Source organism: Ranitomeya imitator, chromosome 2 (assembly GCF_032444005.1).
Source record: "Ranitomeya imitator isolate aRanImi1 chromosome 2, aRanImi1.pri, whole genome shotgun sequence".
Taxonomy (NCBI): Eukaryota; Metazoa; Chordata; class Amphibia; order Anura; family Dendrobatidae; genus Ranitomeya; species Ranitomeya imitator.
Genome location: NC_091283.1, coordinates 491,767,282 through 491,789,596, shown reverse-complemented (window position 1 = coordinate 491,789,596; position 22,315 = coordinate 491,767,282). Strand labels below are relative to the sequence as shown.

Below are 22,315 nucleotides of genomic sequence, written 5' to 3'. Positions count from 1 at the left end.
TCACCCCCATACACTGCTTAGTCTTCTTCTGCATATAATTTAGATAATATCTTTTGCTCTGATATTAAGTGTTATGCTTAATGTTCTTCTGCTCTTTGTTCTGCAGCCTCTTGTTCTTCTGCTTCTCGGTCTTCCATGTCGTCGTCTCCAGTGTCGTCATCTCCGCCGTTGTCGTCTCCGCTGTCGTCGTCTCCGCCGTCGTAGTCGCCGCCGTCGTCGTCGTCGTCGTCATCGGGGTGGTCTTCCGGGTCGTCGACTTTAGGGTCTTCAACTTGGTAATGTAGCAGAAGGTACAAGAAGGCTGAGAAAATGCCAAGAACCTGATGATGGAACTGGAACTCGGATGGCTACCCGAAGGTTCAAGAGCCTATGGAACTACCGAGGACCAGCTGACGTTACTGGAACCCGGTTACTAAGCAGGAGGTACCCGTGCTAAAAAGCACTACCAAGGACCGCCTGACGTTGGCGGAACTCGGATACCCAGAAGGAGGCACCTAAGCCAAAGGCTCTGCCCGGAACCAGCTGACGGTACTGGAACCAGGATGGGGAGCAGAAGGTACAAGAGCAAAAGACACTGCCGAGAACCAGCTGACGGTACTGGAACCCGGATGGGTAGCCGAAGGTCCAAGAGCCAATGGAACTACCGAGGACCAGCTGACGTTACTGGAACCCGGTTACTGAGCAGGAGGTACCCGTGCCTGAAAGCACTACCAAGGACCACCTGACGTTGGTGGAACTTGGATACCCAGAAGGAGGCACCTAAGCCAAAGGCTCTGCCCGGAACCAGCTGACGGTACTGGAACCAGGATGGGGAGCAGAAGGTACAAGAGCAAAAGACACTGCCGAGAACCAGCTGACGGTGCTGGAACCAGGTGGTGGACCCGAAGGCCCACAGGAGAGGAGAGAACAGCTAGGCCGCGAGGCAGCCGCAGTTACCGAACCCCAACAGTCCTACAGGGGGAGCTGGGCCTACTGGCACTACAGAACCAGCCTTGACTACCAGTTCACGCAGCCCACATAGGAAGCTCCTAAACTGGAGGCACCCTGGAGTTGGCTAACCCGACCGCACCACGACGGGGCAAGCATAGGTGTCTCAGTGAGCTTGACACGACCCGGAAACAGCTGACGGTGCTGAAACCAGGTTTGGCACGAGGGAGTACCTGTGACAAAAACACTGCCGAGAACCAGCTGGCGGTGCTGGAACCCAGATGCGTTGCCCCAGTGTGCAAGAGCCAATGGCACGACCGAGGACCAGCTGACGGTGCTGGAACCCGGTTACTAAGCTGTAGGTGCCCGCGCTTAAAAGCACTACCAAGGACCGCCTGACGTTGGCGGAACTCGGATACCCAGGAGGAGGCACCTAAGCCAAAGGCTCGGCCCGGAACCAGCTGACGGTGCTGGAACCAGGTGGTGGACCCCAAGGCCCACAGGAGAGGAGAGAACAGCTAGGCCGCGAGGCAGCCGCAGTTACCAAACCCCAACAGTCCTACAGGGGGAGCTGGGCCTACTGGCACTACAGAACCAGCCTTGACTACCAGTTCACGCAGCCCACATAGGAAGCTCCTAAACTGGAGGCACCCTGGAGTTGGCTAACCCGACCGCACCACGACGGGGCAAGCATAGGCGTCTCAGTGAGCTTGACACAACCCGGAAACAGCTGACGGTGCTGAAACCAGGTTTGGCACGAGGGAGTACCTGTGACAAAAACACTGCCGAGAACCAGCTGGCGGTGCTGGAACCCAGATGCGTTGCCTATCAAAGATTGTCTTCCTACAGCCCCAACTAGCAGTGTTGGAGCAAAGGGTAAGCAGGGGGAGCAGAGTGTAGGCCGAAGCCTGCACTGGAGTCAGCTTTGTGTCCGCGTTGCGTTTGCAGGACACTTTGCCGGCTACACAGCGGGGGAACAGCTGGCGGTGCTGAACCCCACTAACACATTGGCTGGTGTTTTTCTCCGTGCAGCTAGCACTTCCGGGCAAAAACTAGCGGTGTTATAGCCCAGGGGCAGCAGGAGGAGGGGAGGAGCAGAGTGTAGGCCGAAGCCTAGTTGAACCAATTTCAAAGGTAACCTTTAACCCCCCCTCAGGTGTTACAAAGTACAAGAGCCACACCTTGTGCAGCATTAATGCTGCACAAGTAAAAAGTTGCTCTATTAATTTTTCTACTTGCACACGCTGAATGCAACACGTACACAATTTAGCCCATTCTACAGTCAAACTGTAGTTGAGGCGTGACTTGTATTTTTAAGGAGACGCAGCATAGGTGTCCCAAATAACGCCTTTGTGCTTGGCGCAGCTTCCTGAGTGTTGTTTTTTGCTGTACAGGAGTCTGCGCTCTTGTGTTATCCCTTGGCAATGCCCTGTTAGCGCTGCCCGTCTTATGACCTCATTTCATGTTGGCCGCTGCGGTTAACGATGGCCATAAATCCCAGACCCACAGTGCCTTTTCATAAAGTCACACTGCGGTGCTGGGATTCGTGGCCTTGAGCAGTAAATATTTTCGACGCTCACACACGTCCTTACACCTGCTTCAGACTGGGCGGCCTCTGCTGATCCCTTTTCGCATGCCGCGGCCATGAGGCCGCACAGTCTGAAGAAGGCGGAAGGAGATGAGTGACGACAGGCGAACATATGCACTGCTCGTGCCCATAAACCACACCCTCGCTGACAAAATAAATAAGACAACGAGGGGCGTTGTTTCACGCAGGGCGGATGCACAGGCGCAGCCAGCTAACCATGATGTCAAAAGACGGGAAGCGCTACCAAGGGGGGTGCTGCGTATCATTAGAAAGGAAAGTCACACCTCAGGGACAGTGGAATGGTCTCAATGAGACACATTTTGTACGTGTTGAGTTCCACGTGGGCAAGGAGAAAAAGTCAGCTACCTTGCACAAATGCAGCAGTACTGCTGAACAAGGTGGCTGTTATACATAGAAACACCTGGGGGTGGGGGGCAGGCTCCCTTCAATTTCAGTTCATGTGCCTGCATGGCGTTTGCAGGTCACGTTGCCGGCTACACAGCTGGGGAACAGCTGGCGGTGCTGAACCCCAGAGACACATTGGCTGGTGTTTTTCTCTGTGCAGCTAGCACTTCCAGGCTAAAACTGGCGGTGTTATGAGCCCAGGGTCAGCAGGAGGAGGAGAGGAGCAGAGTGTAGGCCGAAGCCTGCAATGGTGGCAGCTTTTGTTCTGTTGTGCCTGCGTGGCGTTTGCAGGTCACGTTGCCAGCTACACAGCTGGGGAACAGCTGGCGGTGCTGAACCCCACTAACACATTGGCTGATGTTTTTCTCTGTGCAGCTAGCACGTCCGGGCAAAAACTGGCGGTGTTAGAGCCCAGGGTCAGCAGGAGGAGGAGAGGAGCAGAGTGTAGGCCGAAGCCTAGTTGAACCAATTTCAAAGGTAACCTTTAACCCCCCTCAGGTGTTGCAAGGTACAAGAGCCACACCTCGTGCAGCATTAATGCTGCACAAGTAAAAGGTTGCTCTCTTAATTTTTCTCCTTGCACACGCTGAATAAAACACGTACACTATTTAGCCCATTCTACTGTAAAACAGTAGTGGAGGCGTGACTTGTCTTTTTAAAGAAAAGCAGCACAGGTGTCGAAAATAACACCTTGGTGCATGGGCGCAGCTTCCTGAGCGTTGTTATTTGCTGTACAGGAGTCTGCGCTCTTGTTATCCCTTGGCCATGCGCTGTGAGCGCTTCCTGTCTTCAGACCTCATTTCATGTCGGCCGTTGCGGTTAGCGATGGACATGAATCCCAGACCCACAGTGTGTTTTCAAAAAATCACACTGCGTGGCTGGGATTCGTGGCCTTGTGCAGTAAATATGTTTGCCGCTCACACATGTCCTTACACCTGCTTCAGACTGGGCGGCCTCATCTGATCCCTTATCGCATGCCGCAGTCATGAGGCCGCACAGTCTGAAGAAGGCGGAAGGAGATGAGTTAAGACAGGCAAACATATGCACTGCACATGCCCATCAATAACACCCTCGCAGCCAATATATATGAGCCAACGAGGGGCGTTGTGTTGGGCAGGGCGGACGCACAGGCACAGGCAGCCAACCAATGATGTCAGAAGACGGGCAGCGCTACCAAGGGTGGTGCTGCGTATCATTAGAAAAGAAAGTCACACCTCAGGGAGAGTTGAATGGTCTCAATGAGACACATTTTGTACGTGTCGAGTTCCACGTGGGCAAGGAGAAAAAGTCAGCCACCTTGTACAAATGCAGCAGTACTGCTGTACAAGGTGGCTATTAAACATAGAAACACCTGGGGGTGGGGGGCAAGCTCCCTTCAATTTCAGTTCATGTGCCTGCGTGGCGTTTGCAGGTCACGTTGCAAGCTACACAGCAGGGGAACAGCTGGCGGTGCTGAACCCCACTAACACATTGGCTGGTGTTTTTCTCTGTGCAGCTAGCAATTCCGGACAAAAACTAGCGGTGTTAGAGCCCAGGGTCAGCAGGAGGAGGAGATGAGCAGAGTGTAGGCCGAAGCCTCCACTGGTGGCAGCTTTTGGTTGGTTGTGCCAGCGTGGCTTGTGCTGGAAAACGATGCCGGCTACACAGCAGGGGAACAGCTTGCGGTGCTGAACCCCACTAACACATTGGCGGGTGTTTTTCTCTGTGCACCTAGCACTTCCAGGCTACAACTGGCGGTGTTATAGCCCAGGGTCAGCAGGAGGAGGAGAGGAGCAGAGTGTAGGCCGAAGCCTAGTTGAACCAATTTCAAAGGTAACCTTTAACCCCCCCTCAGGTGTTGCAAGGTACAAGAGCCACACCTTGTGCAACATTAATGCTGCACAAGTAAAAGGTTGCTCTCTTCATTTTGCTCCTTGCACACGCTGAATAAAACACGTACACTATTTAGCCCATTATACTGTCAAACAGTAGTGGAGGCGTGACTTTTCTTTTGAAGAAGACGCAGTACAGGTGTCAAAATTTACACCTAGGTGCTGGGCGCAGACTCCTTACCGTTGTTATTTGCAGTACAGGAGAGTGCGCTCTTGTGTTATCCCTTGGCAATACCCTGTTAGTGCAGGCCGTCTTATGACCTCATTTCATGTTGGCCGGTGCGGTTAACGATGGCCATAAATCCCAGACCCACAGTGCCTTTCCATAAAGTCACACTGCGGTGCTGGGATTCGTGGCCTTGTGCAGTAAATATGTTCGCCGCTCACACATGTCCTTACACCTGCTTCAGACTGGGCGGCCTCAGCTGATCCCTTATTGCCTGCCACGGCCATGAGGCCGCACAGTCTGAAGAAGGCGGAAGGAGGGGAGTGAAGACAGGCGAACATATGCACTGCTCGTGCCCATCAATCACACCCTCGCAGTCAAAATATATGAGACAACGAGGGGCGTTGTGTCGGACAGGGCGGACGCACAGGCACAGCCAGCCAACCAATGATGTCTGAAGACGGGCAGCGCTAACAATGGGGGTGCTGCGTGTCATTAAAAAGGAAAGTCACACCTCAAGGACATTGTAATGGTCTCTAATGAGACACATTTTGTACGTGTTGAGTTCCACGTGGGCAAGGAGAAAAAGTCAGCCACCTCGTACAAATGCAGCAGTACTGCTGTACAAGGTGGCTGTTATACATAGAAACACCTGGGGGTGGGGGGCAGGCTCCCTTCAATTTCAGTTCATGTGCCTGCGTGGCGTTTGCAGGTCACGTTGCCGGCTACACAGCAGGGGAACAGCTGGCGGTGCTGAACCCCACTAACACATTGGCTGGTGTTTTTCTCTGTGCAGCTAGCAATTCCGGGCAAAAACTAGCGGTGTTAGAGCCCAGGGTCAGCAGGAGGAGGAGAGGAGCAGAGTGTAGGCCGAAGCCTGCACTGGTGGCAGCTTTTGGTCAGTTGTGCCAGCGTGGCTTGTGCTGGACACGATGCAGGCTACACAGCATGGGAACAGCTGGCGGTGCTGAACCCCACAAACACATTGGCTGTTTTTTTTCTCTGTGCAGCTCGCATTTCCGGGCAAAAACTAGCGTTGTTTGAGCCCAGGGGCAGCAGGAGGAGGAGAGGAGCAGAGTGTAGGCCGAAGCCTGCACTGGTGGCAGCTTTTGGTCAGTTGTGCCAGCGTGGCTTGTGCTGGACACGATGCAGGCTACACAGCATGGGAACAGCTGGCGGTGCTGAACCCCACAAACACATTGGCTGTTTTTTTTCTCTGTGCAGCTCGCATTTCCGGGCAAAAACTAGCGGTGTTTGAGCCCAGGGGCAGCAGGAGGAGGAGAGGAGCAGAGTGTAGGCCGAAGCCTGCACTGGTGGCAGCTTTTGGTCAGTTGTGCCAGCGTGGCTTGTGCTGGACACGATGCAGGCTACACAGCAGGGGAACAGCTGGCGGTGCTGAACCCCACAAACACATTGGCTGTATTTTTTCTCTGTGCAGCTCGCATTTCCGGGCAAAAACTAGCGGTGTTTGAGCCCAGGGGCAGCAGGAGGAGGAGAGGAGCAGAGTGTAGGCCGAAGCCTGCACTGGTTGCAGCTTTTGGTCAGTTGTGCCAGCGTGGCTTATGCTGGACACGATGCCGGCTACACAGCAGGGGAACAGCTGGCGGTGCTGAACCCCACTAACACATTGGCGGGTGTTTTTCTCTGTGCACCTAGCACTTCCAGGCTACAACTGGCGGTGTTATAGCCCAGGGTCAGCAGGAGGAGGAGTGGAGCAGAGTGTAGGCCGAAGCCTAGTTGAACCAATTTCAAAGGTAACCTTTAACCCCCCCTCAGGTGTTGCAAGGTACAAGAGCCACACCTTGTGCAGCATTAATGCTGCACAAGTAAAAGGTTGCTCTCTTAATTTTTCTCCTTGCACATGCTGAATAAAACACGTACACTATTTAGCCCATTCTACTGTAAAACAGTAGTGGAGGCGTGACTTTTCTTTTTAAAGAAAAGCAGCACAGGTGTCGAAAATAACACCTTGGTGCATGGGCGCAGCTTCCTGAGCGTTGTTATTTGCTGTACAGGAGTCTGCGCTCTTGTTATCCCTTGGCCATGCGCTGTGAGCGCTTCCTGTCTTCTGACCTCATTTCATGTCGGCCGTTGCGGTTAGCGATGGATATGAATCCCAGACCCACAGTGTGTTTTAAAAAAATCACACTGCGTGGCTGGGATTCGTGGCCTTGTGCAGTAAATATGTTTGCCGCTCACACATGTCCTTAGACCTGCTTCAGACTGGGCGGCCTCATCTGATCCCTTATCGCATGCCGCGGCCATGAGGCCACCCAGTCTGAAGAAGGCGGAAGGAGATGAGTGAACACAGGCAAACATATGCACTGCACATGCCCATCAATCACACCCTCGCTGTCCAAAAAAATAAGACACCGAGGGGCGTTGTTTCGAGCAGGGCAGGCGCACAGGCGCAGCCAGCTAACCAATGATGTCAGAAGACGGGCAGCGCTACCAAGGGTGGTGCTGCGTATCATTAGAAAGGAAAGTCACACCTCAGGGACAGTGGACAGTCTCAATGAGACACATTTAGTACGTGTTTAATTAAACGTGGGCAAGGAGAAAAAGTCAGCCACCTTGTACAAATGCAGCAGTACTGCTGTACAAGGTGGCTGTTATACATAGAAACACCTGGGGGTGGGGGGCAGGCTTCCTTCAATTTCAGTTCATGTGCCTGCGTGGCGTTTGCAGGACACGTTGCCAGCTACACAGCAGGGGAACAGCTGGCGTTGCTGAACCCCACTGACACATTGACTGGTGTTTTTCTCTGTGCAGCTCGCATGTCCGGGCAAAAACTGGCGTTGTTAGAGCCCAGGGTCAGCAGGAGAAGGAGAGGAGCAAAGTGTAGGCCGAAGCCTGCACTGGTGGCAGCTTTTGGTTGGTTGTGCCAGCGTGGCTTGTGCTGGACACGATGCTGGCTACACAGCAGGGGAACAGCTGGCGGTGCTGAACCCCACTAACATATTGGCTGTTGTTTTTCTCTGTGAAGCTCGCATTTCCGGGCAAAAACTGGCGGTGTTAGAGCCCAGGGTCAGCAGGAGAAGGAGAGGAGCAAAGTGTAGGCCAAAGCCTGCACTGGTGGCAGCTTTTGGTCGGTTGTGCCAGCGTGGCTTGTGCTGGACACGATGCCGGCTACACAGCAGGGGAACAGCTGGCGGTGGTGAACCCCACTAACACATTGGCTGTTGTTTTTCTCTGTGAAGCTCGCATTTCCGGGCAAAAACTAGCGGTGTTAGAGCCCAGGGTCAGCAGGAGGAGGAGAGGAGCAGAGTGTAGGCCATAGCCTAGTTGAACCAATTTCAAAGGTAACCTTTAACCCCCCCTCAGGTGTTGCAAGGTACAAGAGCCACACCTTGTGCAGCATTAATGCTGCACAAGTAAAAGGTTGCTCTATTTAGTTTGCTCCTTGCACACGCTGAATAAAACACGTACACTATTTAGCCCATTATACTGTCTAACAGTAGTGGAGGCGTGACTTGTCTTTTCAAGGAGACGCAGCACAGGTGTCAAAATTTACACCTAGGTGCTGGGCGCATATTCCTGAGCGTTGTTATTAGCTGTACAGGAGTCTGCGCTATTGTGATCCCTTGGCCATGCGCTGTGAGCGCTGCCTGTCTTCTCACCTCATTTCATGTTGGCCGTTGCGGTTAGCAATGGATATGAATCCCAGGCCCGCAGTGTGTTTTCAAAAAATCACACTGCGTGGCTGGGATTCGTGGCCTTGTGCAGTAAATATGTTTGCCGCTCACACATGTCCTTACACCTGCTTCAGACTGGGCGGCCTCAGCTGATCCCTTATCGCCTACCACGGCCAGGAGGCCGCACAGTCTGAAGAAGGCGGAAGGAGATGAGTTAAGACAGGCGAACATATGCACTGCACATGCCCATCAATCACACCCTCGCAGCCAAAATATATGAAACGAGGGGGGTTGTGTCGGGCAGGGCGGACGCACAGGCACAGGCAGCCAACCAATGATGTCAGAAGACGGGCAGCGCTACCAAGGGGGGTGGTGCGTGTCATTAAAAAGGAAAGTCACACCTCAGGGACATTGTAATGGTCTGTAATGAGACACATATTTTACGTGTTTAATTCTACGTGGGCAAGGATAAAAAATCAGCCACCTTGTACAAATGCAGCAGTACTGCAGTACTAGGTGGCTGTTATACATAGAAACACCTGGGGGGGTGGGGCCAGGTTCCCTTTAATTTCAGTTCATGTGCCTGCGTGGCGTTTGCAGGTCACGTTGCCGGCTACACAGCAGGGGAACAGCTGGCGTTGCTGAACCCCACTAACACATTGGCTGGTGTTTTTCTCTGTGCAGCTAGCACTTCCGGGCAAAAACTAGCGGTGTTTAACCCCTTAAGCCCCGAGGGTGGTTTGCACGTTAATGACCGGGCCAATTTTTACAATTCTGACCACTGTCCCTTTATGAGGTTATAACTCTGGAACGCTTCAACAGATCTTGGCGATTCTGACATTGTTTTCTCGTGACATATTGTACTTCATTTTAGTAGTAACATTTATTCGATATAACTTGCGTTTATTTGTGAAAAAAACGGAAATTTGGCGAAAATTTTGAAAATTTCGCAATTTTCCAACTTTAAATTTTTATGCCCTTAAATCACAGAGATATGTCACGCAAAATACTTAATAAGTAACATTTCCCACATGTCTCCTTTACATCAGCACAATTTTGGAACCAAAATTTTTTTTTGTTAGGGAGTTATAAGGGTTCAAAGTTGACCAGCAATTTCTCATTTTTACAACACCATTTTTTTTTAGGGACCACATCTCATTTGATGTCATTTTGAGGGGTCTATATGATAGAAAATACCCAAGTGTGACACCATTCTAAAAACTGCACCCCTCAAGGTGCTCAAAACCACATTCAAGAAGTTTATTAACCCTTCAGGGGTTTCACAGGAATTTTTGGAATGTTTAAATAAAAATGAATATTTAACTTTTTTTCACACAAAATTTATTTCAGCTCCAATTTGTTTTATTTTACCAAGGGTAACAGGATAAAATGGATGCCAAACATTGTTGTACAATCTGTACTGAGTACGCTGATACCCCATATGTGGGGGTAAACCACTGTTTGGGCGCATGGCAGAGCTCGGAAGGGAAGGAGCGCCATTTGACTTTTAAATGCAAAATTGACAGGAATTGAGATGGGACACCATGTTGCGTTTGGAGAGCCACTGATGTGCCTAAACATTGAAACCCCCCACAAGTGACACCATTTTGGAAAGTAGACACCCTAAGGAACTTATCTAGATGTGTGGTGACCACTTTGACCCACCAATTGCTTCACAGAAGTTTATAATGCAGAGCCGTAAAAATAAAAAATCATATTTTTTCACAAAAATGATCTTTTCGCCCCCAATTATTTATTTTCCCAAGAGTAAGAGAAGAAATTGAACCTCAAAAATTGTTGGCCAATTTGTCCTGAGTACGCTGATACCCCGTATATGGGTGTAAACCATTGTTTGGGCGTATGGCAGAGCTCGGAAGGGAAGGAGCGCCATTTTACTTTTCAATGCAAAATTGACTGGAATTGAGATGGGATGCCATGTTGCGTTTGGAGAGCCCCTGATGTGCCTAAACATTGAAATCCCCACAAGTGACACCATTTTGGAAAGTAGACCCCTTAAGGAACTTATCTAGAGGTGTGGTGAGCACTTTGACCCAACAAGTGCTTCACAGAAGTTTATAATGCAGAGCCGTAAAAATAAAAAATCATATTTTTTCACAAAAATAATCTTTTCGCCACCAATTTTTTATTTTCCCAAGGGTAAGAGAAGAAATTAGACCACAAAAGTTGTTGTGCAATTTGTCCTGAGTGCGACGATACCCCATATGTGGGGGTAAACCACTGTTTGGGCGCATGGCAGAGCTCGGAAGGAAAGGAGCGCCATTTGACTTTTCAATGCAAAATTGACTGGAATTGAGATGGGACGCCATGTTGCGTTTGGAGAGCCCCTGATGTGCCTAAACATTGGAACCCCTCACAAGTGACACCATTTTGAAAAGTAGACCCCTTAAGGAACTTATCTAGATGTGTGGTGAGCACTTTGACCCAACAAGTGCTTCACAGAAGTTTATAATGCAGAGCCGTAAAAATAAAAAATCTTATTTTTTCACAAAAATGATCTTTTCGCCCCCAATTTTTTATTTTCCCAAGGGTAAGAGAAGAAATTAGACCACAAAAGTTGTTGTGCAATTTGTCCTGAGTGCGACGATACCCCATATGTGGGGGTAAACCACTTTTTGGGTGCATAGCAGAGCTCGGAAGGGAAGGAGCGCCATTTGACTTTTCAATGCAAAATTGACTGGAATTAAGATGGGACGCCATGTTGGTTTGGAGAGCCCCTGATGTGCCTAAACATTAAAAACCCCCACAAGTGACACCATTTTGGAAACTAGACCCTCTAAGGAACTTATCTAGATGTGTTTTGAGAGCTTTGAACCCCCAAGTGTTTCACTACAGTTTATAACGCAGAGCCGTTAAAATAAATTTATTTTTTTTTCGCAAAAATTTTTTAGCCCCCAGTTTTGTATTTTCACAAGGGTAACATAATAAATTGGACCCCAAAAGTTGTTGTCCAATTTGTCCTGAGTACGCTGATACCCCATATGTGGGGGGGAACCACTGTTTGGGCGCATGGCAGAGCTCGGAAGGGAAGGAGCGCCATTTGGAATGCAGACTTAGATGGATTGGTCTGCAGGAGTCACGTTGCATTTGCAGAGCCCCTGATGTACCCAAACAGTACAAACCCCCCACAAGTGACCCCATATTAGAAACTAGACCTCCCATGGAACTTATCTAGATGTGTTGTGAGAACTTTGAACCCCTAAGTGTTTCACTACAGTTTATAACGCAGACCCGTGAAAATAAAAATTCTTTTTTTTTTCACAAAAATGATTTTTTAGCCCACAGCTTTGTATTTTTACAAGGGTAACAGAATAAATTGGACCCCAAAAGTTGTTGTTCAATTTGTCCTGAGTACGCTGATACCCCATATGTGGGGGGGAACCACTGTTTGGGCTCATGGCAGAGCTCGGAAGGGAAGGAGCGCCATTTGGAATGCAGACTTAGATGGATTGGTCTGCAGGCGTCACGTTGCATTTGCAGAGCCCCTGATGTACCCAAACAGTAGAAACCACCCACAAGTGACCCCATATTGGAAACTAGACCTCCTATGGAACTTATCTAGATGTGTTGTGAAAACTTTGAACCCCCAAGTGTTTCACTACAGTTTACAACGCAGAGCCGTGAAAATAAAAATCCTTTTTTTTCCCACAAAAATGATTTTTAGCCCCCCAAATTTTTATTTTCCCAAGGATAACAAGAGAACTTGGACCCAAAAAGTTGTTGTCCAATTTGTCTCGAGTACGCTGATACCCCATATGTTGGGGTAAACCCCTGTTTGGGCGCACGGGAGAGCTCGGAAGTGAAGGAGCACTGTTTTACTTTTTCAATGCAGAATTGGCTGGAATTGAGATCGGACGCCATGTCGCGTTTGGAGAGCCCCTGATGTGTCTAAACAGTGGAAACCCCCCAATTATAAATGAAACCCTAATCCAAACGCACCACTAACCCTAATCCCAACTGTAACCCTAACCACACACCTAACCCAGACACACCCCTAATTCTAATCCCAACCCTAATCCCAACCGTAAATGTAATCCAAACCCTAACCCTAGCCCCAACCCTAGCCCTAACCCTAACCCTAACCCTAACCGGAAAATGGAAATAAATACATTTTTTTTAATTTTATTATTTTTCCCTAAGGCTAGGTTCACATTGCGTTAGGGAAATCCGTTTAGCACTAGCGGATTGCGCTAACACAATGTCTTTTTAGGTGTCGTGTTTAGTGGTCGCGTTAACGTCCCTGCTCTGGAAGATCGGGGATCGGACCTCGGGCGCGCCGCGGACGCTGCAAGCAGCGTCTGAGGCGCGCCACAAAAGAATGGCACCTTGCTAGCGCGAGCCGAAAATGGCACGCTCTAGCGATGCGCTACACCTGAAAATCACATTGCTGTCAATGGTTGTGCTAACGGACCCGTTGCACGGCGTTAATTGTGACATTTTCGCCGTGCAACGCTGTCCGTTAGCGTTAACCCATTAACGCAATGTGAACCTAGCCTAACTAAGGGGGTGATGAAGGGGGGTTTGATTTACTTTTATAGCGAGTTTTTTAGCGGATTTTTATGATTGGCAGCCGTCACACACTAAAAGACGCTTTTTATAGCAAAAAAGTTTTTGCGTCTCCACATTTTGAGACCTATAATTTTTCCATATTTTGGTCCACAGAGTCATGTGAGGTCTTGTTTTTTGCGGGACGAGTTGACGTTTTTATCGGTTACATTTTCGGACACGTGACAGGTTTTGATCGCTTTTTATTCCGATTTTTTTGTGAGGCAGAATGACCAAAAACCAGCTATTCATGAATTTCTTTTGGGGGAGGCGTTTATACCGTTCCGCGTTTGGTAAAATTGATGAAGCAGTTTTATTCTTCGGGTCAGTACGATTACAGCGACACCTCATTTATATCATTTTTTTTATGTTTTGGCGCTTTTATACGATAAAAGCTATTTTATAGAAAAAATAATTATTTTGGCATCGCTTTATTCAGAGGACTATAACTTTTTTATTTTTTTGGTTATGATGCTATATGGCGGCTCGTTTTTTGCGGGACAAGATGACGTTTTCAGAGGTAACATGTTTATTTATATCCGTCTTTTTGATCGCGTGTTATTCCACTCTTTGTTCAGCGTTATGATAATAAAGCGTTGTTTTTTGGCTCGTTTTTTTTTTTTTTTTTCTTACGGTGTTCACTGAAGGGGTTAACTAGTGGGCCAGTTTTATAGGTCGGGTCGTTACGGACGCGGCGATACTAAATATGTGTACTTTTATTGTTTTTTTGTTTTTTTTTTATGTAAAGAAATGTATTTATGGGAATAATATTTTTTTTTTTCTGCTTTATTTAGGAATTTTTTTTTTATTTTTTTTTTTACAAGTGTGGAAATTTTTTTTTTTACTTTTTCACTTTGTCCCAGGGGGGGACATCACAGATCACCGATCTGACAGTGTGCACAGCACTCTATCAGATCGGTGATCTGACATACAGCCGGGCAGGATTAGAGCTGCAGCTGCAGCCTGATCCTGACCCGGAAGTGCTCCCTGCAGGACCCGGATGCAGCCCGGCGGCCATTTTGGATCCGGGGACTGCAGGGAGAAGACGCTCGGTACACGGTGAGCACATCACCGTGTACCGATCGTCTCAGGGAAGCCCGCAGGGAGCCCCCTCCCTGCGCGATGCTTCCCTGCACCGCCGGCACACCGCGATCATCTTTGATCGCGGTGTGCCGGGGGCTAATGTGCCGGGAGCGGTCCGTAACCGCTCCTGGCACATAGTGCCGGATGTCAGCTGCGATAGGCAGCTGACACCCGGCCGCGATCGGCCGCGCTCCCCCCGTGAGCGCCGCCGATCGCATATGACGTACTATCCCGTCCATGGGAATTAAGTCCCAGGTCACCTGGACGGGATAGTACGTCATATGGGATTAAGGGGTTAAGCCCAGGGTCAGCAGGAGGAGGAGAGGAGCAGAGTGTAGGCCGAAGCCTTCACTGGTGGCAGCTTTTGTTCTGTTGTGCCAGCGTGGCTTGTGCTGGACACGTTGCCGACTACACAGCAGGGGAACAGCTGGTGGTGCTGAACCCCACTGACACATCACCTAGTGTTTTTTCTGTGTAGACAACACTTCCAGGTGGCAACTGACAGTGTTTAAACCCAGGGAATCAAAGAGGAGCAGAGTGTAGGCCGAAGCCTGCAGTGGAGCAAGTTGAAAGGGAACCTTTAACCCCCCCCCCCCCAGGCATTTGTTGCTGAAAGAGCCATCTTGTACAGCAGTAATACTGCACATGGAAAATGGTGGCTCCGAAAATTATGCTCCTTGCAAACGCTGAAGTACACACTCATATAATGTGTCCCCTCACACTGTCAAACCGTCCCGGAAGTGGGACTTTCCTTTGTAATGTGACACAGCAAAGCCGTCATTCCAACCCCCTTGGTGCCGTGCGCCACCTCCTCAACGTTGTTTGGTTCTGTCACGGAGCCCGCGCTGTAATGTTATCCCTTGGCCATGCACAGTTAGCGGTGCCCGTCTTCTGACATCATGTACAGTAGGTGTCAGGCTGGCAGTGCCTGTGCGTCCAAGCTGCCCGAGATCCAACCTTGCAGTGTCATCTAATGTAGTCCCACTGCGGGCCTGGGATCCATGGGCATGCGCAGTGCATATCATCGCCTCTCACTCACCTCCTTCCTGCTTCTTCAGACTGTGCGGCGTCACGGCCGTGGCATGCTATTAGGGATCAGCTGATGCCGCCGAGTCTGAAGAAGCGTGAAGAAGGGGAGTGAGAGGCTAGTATATGCACTGCGCATGGCCATGGATACCAGGCCCACTGTGGGATCACATTAGACGACACTGCGAGGTGGGATTTCGGGCAGCGTGGACGCACAGGCGCAGCCAGGACGACAACAAATGATGTCAGAGGACGGGCAGCGCAAACTGTGCATGGCCAAGGGATAACATAACAGCGCAGGGTCCATGACGGAATCAAACAACGCTAAGGAGCCAGCGCACGGTGGCAAGGGGGTAGCAATGACGGCTGTGCTGCGTCACATTACAAAGGTAAGTCCCACCTCCGGGACGGTTGGACGGTGTGAGGGGACACATTATATGAGTGTGTAGTTCAGCGATTGCAAGGAGCATAATTTCCAGAGCGACCCTTCCCTTGTGCAGTATTAGTGCTGCACATGGTGGCTCTTTCAGTAACAAACGCCTAGGGTGGGGGGGGGGACAGGTCCCCTTACATTTTAGTTGTGCCAGCGTGGCGGTCGCATGACACGTTGCCGGATACACAGCTGGGGATCAGCTGACGTTACTGAACCCCAATAACAGAGGAGCGACTGTTGACTGTGCAGACAGCACTTCCAGGCACCAACTGGCGGTGTTAGAGCCCAGGGACAGCAGGAGGAGCAGATTGGAGGTATTGCCGCACACACAGCTGGGGATCAGCTGACGTTACTGAACCCCAATAACAGAGGAGCGACTGTTAACTGTGCACACAGCACTTCCAGGCACCAACTGGCGGTGTTAGAGCCCAGGGACAGCAGGAGGAGCAGATTGGAGGTATTGCCGCACACACAGCTGGGGATCAGCTGACGTTACTGAACCCCAATAACAGAGGAGCGACTGTTAACTGTGCACACAGAACTTCCAGGCACCAACTGGCGGTGTTAGAGCCCAGGGACAGCAGGAGGAGCAGATTGGAGGTATTGCCGCACACACAGCTGGGGATCAGCTGACGTTACTGAACCCCAATAACAGAGGAGCGACTGTTAACTGTGCACACAGCACTTCCAGGCACCAACTGGCGGTGTTAGAGCCCAGGGTCAGCAGGAGGAGCAGAGGAACAGAGTGTAGGCCGAAGCCTGATTGGAGCAAGTTGAAAGGGAACCTTTAACCCCCCCCAAGACGTTTGTAGCTGAAAGAGCCATCTTGTGCAGCACTAAGGATGCAAAAGGAAAAGGTTGCTCTTTTAATTATGCTCCTTGCAAACACTGAAGTAAACACTAAAAATGTGTCCCCTTATACCGTTCAACCGTCCCGGAGGTGCGAATTTCCTTCGTAATGGGACACAGCACAGCTGTCATTCCTATCCCCTTGGTGCCATGCGCTGCCTCCTCAGCGTTGTTTTAAGCTGTCACGGAGCCTGACACCAAATTATGTCAGAAGACAGGCAGCGCAAATAGGGCATGCCCAAGGGATAACAGAACAGCACAGGCTCCGTGACAGCTTAAAACAACGCTGAGGAGGCAGCGCATGGCACCAAGGGGGTAGGAATGACGGCTGTGCTGCGTCACATTACGAAGGAAAGTCCCAGCTCCGGGACGGTATAACGGTATCAGTGAACACATTTTATAAGTGTTAAGTTCTGCGTGTGCAAGGAGCTAAACCAAAAGAGCTACCTTTTCCTTGTGCAGCATTAATGCTGCACAAGATGGCTCTTTCAGTAACAAACGACGGGGGGGGGGGGACAGGTTCCCTTACATTTAGGTTGTTGTGCCAGCGTGGCGGTCGCAGGACACATTGCCGGCTACACAGCTGGGGATCAGCTGACGTTACTGAAACCCAATAACACTGGGTCGTATGTTTTTACTGTGCAGCCTGCACTTCTGAGCCGCAACTGGCGGTGTTGGAGCCCAGGAATAGCAGTTCAGGTGGTAGAAAGATGAACACAGCAGGAGACCTGGATGACACCCAATTACTTAATCAGGCAGAGGAGTGGCAAATTCCTGCGAGATCCAGGCCTGGTTCATTTTCAGGAAAGTAAGCCGATCAACGTTATCGGAGGACAGTCGCATGCGACGGTCTGTTAGTACACCACCTGCGGCACTAAAGACACGTTCCGATAAGACACTAGCCGCAGGGCAAGCCAGCACCTCCAATGCATACTGGCTTAGCTCTGGCCATGTATCCAGCTTAGAGACCCAAAACTTGAACGGGGAAGAGCCGTCTGGGAGTACAGTAAGAGGGCAAGCCATGTAGTCTGTCACCATCTGACACGTGTCACGGAACCGTTGCCTCCTGCTGACTGGAGCCGCCGGTGATGGTGTAGACATTTGGGGCGGGCACACAAAAGTGTGCCAGAGTTGTGCCATACTGGGCTTGCCTTGGGCAGAGGCACTGCTTCTGCTCCCTCTTTGGGCAGAGCCTCCCCCACTGCCTCGACGCACTGAGCTGCTTTGTAAAGCACTAGCAGCACTCCTCTCAGTTGGACAGGAGAAGATGATGGAATTCACCAATGTGTCGTGGTACTCACGCAATATACGCTCCTGGGTCAACGCTGGGATGAGGTTTTGGACGTTGTCCCGGTAGCGAGGATCGAGGAGGGTGAACACCCAATAATCAGGCATGTTGAGAATGTGGTCGATGCGGCGGTCGTTTCTCAGGCACTGCAGCATGAAATCCACCATGTGTTGCAGAGTGCCAACTGGCCCAGAAACGCTGTCCCCTGCTTGAGACATGATCTCTGCCCGCTCGTCATCACCCCACCCTCGCTGTACACACTGACCACTGGACAATTGTAAATAAATAAACAACAGCCGCACTCGATATTTTGTTTTTTCATATGCAAATAAAGTAATTTATTATTTTCACCACAGTGGTATTTGCGAAACTGGGGTCACCACAATCATATATCGAGGTACTAGGTAACGTTTCGGCCCCGTTGTGGGCCTTTGTCAAACCTCACTAGAAAACAATAAGGATTTGCACAATGTTACAAATTTGAAAAAAAGGAATATGAAAAATAAAAATAAAAGAACAGGGACACAAAACACAACAAAACAGTGCTATACATAAGCAGCGACTAGTGGTAGTGTAAACCCAATACAGACACTATATGTACAAAATATACTATATGTACAAAATATACAAAGGGTATATATCAAGCCAATATCTGAAAAGGGAAATTATGCGTATATCTATATTCATAGAGCCAGCATGCAAGTTGGCGTGGTATCAACGAAAGGCATCCAGATTTACGCTTCTGAAAAATTACATACGAGCACTAATAAAAGAGGAAGGGCGACTAACCTTGTTGTAAAAAGAAAAAAGTGGAGGGTACCCCAAAGTAACGAAACAGGTAGTAAGGCAGGATCCAGGCGGAGACTGGAGGGGGGGGGGGGGGAAGGAAAAGAAAGGTATACCATTAAGTAAGATAGGGATATATAGTACGAGAGTAAGGGGCGGGGGAACATGACATAACATACCGTATAATGCAAAAGCGGGAAAAAGAAGGTAGGTCAGGAAAGGGGAAACAAATTCCCAGTATGCGCTGTAAAAGATAAAAAGAGCATGAGTCAGCTGTGGGGAAGACAGGGGGGACACAGCCTAGAAGGGAGCAGCGAATACCTGAGGATCCGGTGTACTGCGTGCCTGCGGTGATGTGTGGAGCCGTGTAGAACCGTGGGGTTAATAAAGGGGCGGCACAGGAAGTGCAAGGCTGGAGCGAGGGCTGGAGCGCAGGGCCAGACAGATAGGGAGGAGGTTAGGATATGGGGCCGGCGTAAAGAGCGCGACAGCGCACTAGGCAGGATGTAGAGCCGAGAGCCCTCGGCTCTACATCCTGCCTAGTGCGCTGTCGCGCTCTTTACGCCGGCCCCATATCCTAACCTCCTCCCTATCTGTCTGGCCCTGCGCTCCAGCCCTCGCTCCAGCCTTGCACTTCCTGTGCCGCCCCTTTATTAACCCCACGGTTCTACACGGCTCCACACATCACCGCAGGCACGCAGTACACCGGATCCTCAGGTATTCGCTGCTCCCTTCTAGGCTGTGTCCCCCCTGTCTTCCCCACAGCTGACTCATGCTCTTTTTATCTTTTACAGCGCATACTGGGAATTTGTTTCCCCTTTCCTGACCTACCTTCTTTTTCCCGCTTTTGCATTATACGGTATGTTATGTCATGTTCCCCCGCCCCTTACTCTCGTACTATATATCCCTATCTTACTTAATGGTATACCTTTCTTTTCCTTTCCCCCCCCCCCCCCTCCAGTCTCCGCCTGGATCCTGCCTTACTACCTGTTTCGTTACTTTGGGGTACCCTCCACTTTTTTCTTTTTACAACAAGGTTAGTCGCCCTTCCTCTTTTATTAGTGCTCGTATGTAATTTTTCAGAAGCGTAAATCTGGATGCCTTTCGTTGATACCACGCCAACTTGCATGCTGGCTCTATGAATATAGATATACGCATAATTTCCCTTTTCAGATATTGGCTTGATATATACCCTTTGTATATTTTGTACATATAGTATATTTTGTACATATAGTGTCTGTATTGGGTTTACACTACCACTAGTCGCTGCTTATGTATAGCACTGTTTTGTTGTGTTTTGTGTCCCTGTTCTTTTATTTTTATTTTTCATATTCCTTTTTTTCAAATTTGTAACATTGTGCAAATCCTTATTGTTTTCTAGTGAGGTTTGACAAAGGCCCACAACGGGGCCGAAACGTTACCTAGTACCTCGATATATGATTGTGGTGACCCCAGTTTCGCAAATACCACTGTGGTGAAAATAATAAATTACTTTATTTGCATATGAAAAAACAAAATATCGAGTGCGGCTGTTGTTTATTTATTTATGAAGTTACCGTGGTTCAGCCTGCACCAATCCACACCGATCAGAGTGCACGCCTTTGCTATCTCTAACACTGGACAATTGTGTCGCTCCCTCCTCTGGACGGAGCTCTTCCTCCTCCATTGACTCCTCCTCATCCTCCTCACAAATTGGCCCCTGCGTACCCCTTTGTGAGGAACCACGTGACGCTGACTCTCCAGAAGCTGATGGAAAAGGTGACTCCTCATCCTCCACCTCTTCCACAACATCATCCCTTAACCCTTGCAAAGTTTGCTGAAGCAGGCAGATAAGGGGGACAGTCATGCTGACTAGTGCATCATCTGCACTTGCCATCCGCGTGGAATAATCAAAAGGACGCAAAACCTGGCAGACGTCCTTCATAGTGGCCCACTCTGTGGTTGTGAAGTCTGATCGAAGCTGACTGCGACTTCTTTGCGCCTGATGCAGCTGGTACTCCATAACTGCTTGCTGCTGCTCACACAACCGCTCCAACATATGTAACGTGGAATTCCACCGGGTAGGTAGGTCACATATGATGCGGTGTTCCGGAAGGTGGAATCGGCGCTGCAGAGCAGCAATGCGGGATCTGGCCAAGCTGGAACGCCGCAAGTGAGCACACTCTAGGCGGACCTTGTGCAGCAGGGCATCAAGATCCGGATAGTCCCTCAGAAAACTCTGCACAACCAAATTGAGCACATATGCCAGACATGGGATGTGAGTGAGGTTGCCAAGGGCCAAAGCTGCCACCAGATTTCGGCCATTGTCACACACTACCATGCCTGGCTGGAGATTCGCTGGCAGTAACCACACATCACTCTCCTGCTTGATGGCATTCCAGAGCTCCTGCGCTGTGTGGCTTCGATTCTCCAATGAAACAAGTTTCAAGACGGCCTGCTGACGTTTGGCCACGGCTGTGCTCATGTCGGTCATAGGTAAACGTTCACGGGTCCATGTGGAGGTGGACTGTGACGGCTCCTGCAGAGTTGATTCTGAGGAACTTGTGTAAGAGGAGGAGTCAATGCGTACAGACTGGATTCATGCAATCCTTGGAGTGGGCAGGACACGTCCTGCGCCACTCGCACGATCTGTACCTGGCTCAGCAACATTAACCCAATGGGCAGTGAGGGAAACGTATCGCCCCTGTCCATGCTAACTGGTCCACGCATCGGTGGTGAGGTGGACCTTGCTACTGACGGCGTTCAGTAGCGCATGTTTTATGTTTCCCTCAACATGCCTGTGCAGGGCAGGGACAGCTTGCCTGCTGAAGTAAAAGCGGCTGGGCACCTTGTACTGTGGGACTGCCAATGCCATCAAGTCACGGAAGCTGTCAGTCTCCACCAGCCTGAACGAGAGCATTTCCAGGGACAACAGTTTGGCAATGCCTGCATTCAGAGCCTGTGCTCGGGGGTGGTTGGCCAAGAATGCCCGCCTTTTCTCCCATGCCTGTACTACCGATGGCTGTAGAGTAGACTGGGAGTGTGAGGATGACTGGGAAGGTGGTGCTGTGGGTGGAATTACACAAGGTCTCTGGACAACAGTGCCAGAGGTTCTTCCATGGCGATCCTGGGAGGAAGCCAAACCAGCTGTGCGTGAGCTGGAGGAAGAGGCAACACGAGCTGAAGAGGTGGTAGCTGCCGCTGTTGGTTGGCCTACATCTTCAGTGTGTTTCTGTAACTCCACCGCGTGCCTGGTCCGCACATGTTTCCACATATTTGTGGTATTGAGGTTGCTGACATTTTTTCCTCTTTTTACTTTCTGATGACACAGCTTGCATTTGACAAAACAAATGTCATCTGCAACTGTGTCAAAAAAGGACCAAGCACTGCAAGTCTTGGGAGCGCCCTTTTTGGCTTTGGAAAGAGACAGGCTCCTAACGGGTGCCAAAGTGGAGGCTACAGGCTCCGCAGTCTTCCCCCTCCCTCTCCCTCTTTGGCCCGTAAGGGGAATCTCTTCCTCAGAGCTGCTCCCACCACCTTCCTGTTCCTCACGCCACGATGGGTCAACGACCTCATCATCTCCACTACCCTCTGCCACCAACTGCTCCTCCTGGGTAGTCTCGGCAGCACAGTACGCACCAGAAAGCGTCACCTGAGTTTCATCATCAGATGCGTACTGCGCTGTGGTCACCGGAGGCACTGGCCCACCCGCCTCT

General features: G+C 50.2%; 2 long non-coding RNA genes across 2 annotated transcripts; one reads left to right on the top strand and one right to left on the bottom strand.

Annotated features, from left to right (window-relative positions):
* Positions 1-18,204: 18,204 nt before the first annotated feature.
* On the bottom strand, positions 18,205-19,092 carry LOC138667516 (uncharacterized). Its single transcript, XR_011318803.1, has 4 exons — positions 18,942-19,092; positions 18,800-18,864; positions 18,624-18,698; positions 18,205-18,278 (listed from the first exon to the last, which is right to left on the bottom strand). It is a non-coding gene; the product is annotated as an uncharacterized lncRNA (long non-coding RNA).
* Positions 19,093-19,186: 94 nt separating this feature from the next.
* Positions 19,187-20,221, top strand: LOC138667515 (uncharacterized). The gene is made up of 4 exons (XR_011318802.1): positions 19,187-19,337; positions 19,415-19,479; positions 19,582-19,656; positions 20,002-20,221. It is a non-coding gene; the product is annotated as an uncharacterized lncRNA (long non-coding RNA).
* The last annotated feature ends 2,094 nt before the right edge of the window (positions 20,222-22,315 follow it).